General features: G+C 25.7%; 1 protein-coding gene across 2 annotated transcripts in view; it reads right to left on the bottom strand.

Moving 5' to 3' along the window:
• The window catches only part of LOC117177152 (regucalcin-like), a 44,725-nt gene that overhangs the window by 23,981 nt on the left and 19,037 nt on the right, over positions 1–1,707 (bottom strand). The gene's annotated exons all lie outside the window — the stretch shown is intronic.

The following is a 1,707-nucleotide window of genomic DNA, read 5'->3' as shown; positions in this document are numbered from 1 at the left end:
GTCACTTATTGATGTACGACCACGCTTAAATTCATTTACCCAGTTATAAACCATTGCTAAGGCAGGGGCAGATGTGCCATGACCTGAGTCCAATTCATTTTTGATCTCATATGGAGTTAAACCCTTTAAATGAAAATGTTTGACTACCGCTCTGAACTCGTTTTTTTTTTCATTTTTCTTAACGAACAATTTTTTTTTAATTGGTTATAAAAACACGTAAACTCAGAAGATGTGGACTGTGACTGCACCATATATCTAGTCGGGAGTGGTGCTGACTGAAAACAGATGATTTGGAGCGATTCGCTTGCCATCTGTTGGTCATTCTAAGGACTTATTGAACTACCCTCGTAAAATAATATGAATCTTGGTAATTGATAAAAAATGAGAAACAAAGGTAAATTTTTAAAGAATTCGAGAAAAATAAGCTTTACAATTTTTTAGAAGGTTTCAACGCAACACAAAATTTTCATAAAAATTCTGACAAAATTTCAAATTATTTCTTTACTTGGAAAAGGAAATTTTAAGTCAAAAACATTCTACACATTTTAAAAATTTCTAAAAATATCGACAGAAAGTCTGGAAGATTTTAAGGCAATTTTTTTAATCGTAAAACATTTTTACCAAATTTTAGCCACATTCCAAAATATTTTGGAAGATATTTTGAAGCTTTTAAAAATTTTTAAATAAAATTTGAAATTCGAAAAGATTAAAAAAAATTTTAACCAACAGGTAGATTTTTGAAGATTTTGGACAATTTTAAACACAGTATAGATTCCGGAGAATTTACAAATTTCTGAAGATTTCTAAGAAAATTATAATTTTAATTTCTTTAATTTTGATAAAAGAATTTTAGGAGAAAGCAGAAAAAGATTGACAGAGAAATGCACTTTTTTCATCCTAAAAGATTTTCTAAAATTTTACGTGAAATTCGAAATATTCTAAAAGATACTTATAAGTCATTTAATAAAATCCAAAAAATAACATAAATTTTGAAACATTTCAAAAATTTACATCCTTTTGTAGATTTTTCAAGGTTTCTAAAACATTTTTAATTTGTGTCCAATTAAGAAATATCATAAAGATAATTCATCAATCTTTTTAAAATATACTAAAAATTGATGCAAGCTTTCGGATTTCTTAAAATAGAAAATTAGACCGTTTTTAAAAAGATCTCATTTTTCGAATTTTGGTCCAATCAAAAAATTCCATTGATGAAGTTTTTGAACATATTTCATATCTCATAAAAATTTTAGGTTAAAACTTTTCAATTCATCAGAAAAATAGGTTTTTGTCTACTTTTTAAATTTTGGTATAATCAAAAAATTGGGCGGGGATAATTTTGAAAAAATTGGTATGTTGTGAAAATTTTTTATTGAAATTTCTCAATCTAGCAGACAAATAATTTTTTGAAGCTCTACCATTTTGTTTCAAATTAAGAAAACACTGTTTTTTTTCATTTTGGTCTAATCGAACAATTTCATTGAGATATTTTTGAAACAAATTTGGTATCTATTAAAAAATTTGGATTGAAATTCATCCAACTATCAGAACATTTTTTTTTCATTTTTTATAATTTTAATAATGCAGAGAAGCATATTCTTTCTGAATTTTTAAGTTTAAGTACAAAAAGTTGCATTTTTAAGCCCGAAAGACAACATTTTTAGAAGTCAGTAGAATTTTTAATCTCGAAGAAAGAATTTTCTATTA

The sequence above is a fragment of the Belonocnema kinseyi genome, chromosome 7 (genome assembly GCF_010883055.1).
Source record: "Belonocnema kinseyi isolate 2016_QV_RU_SX_M_011 chromosome 7, B_treatae_v1, whole genome shotgun sequence".
NCBI classification, from domain to species: domain Eukaryota; kingdom Metazoa; phylum Arthropoda; class Insecta; order Hymenoptera; family Cynipidae; genus Belonocnema; species Belonocnema kinseyi.
This window is presented reverse-complemented; position numbering and strand designations above follow the sequence as displayed.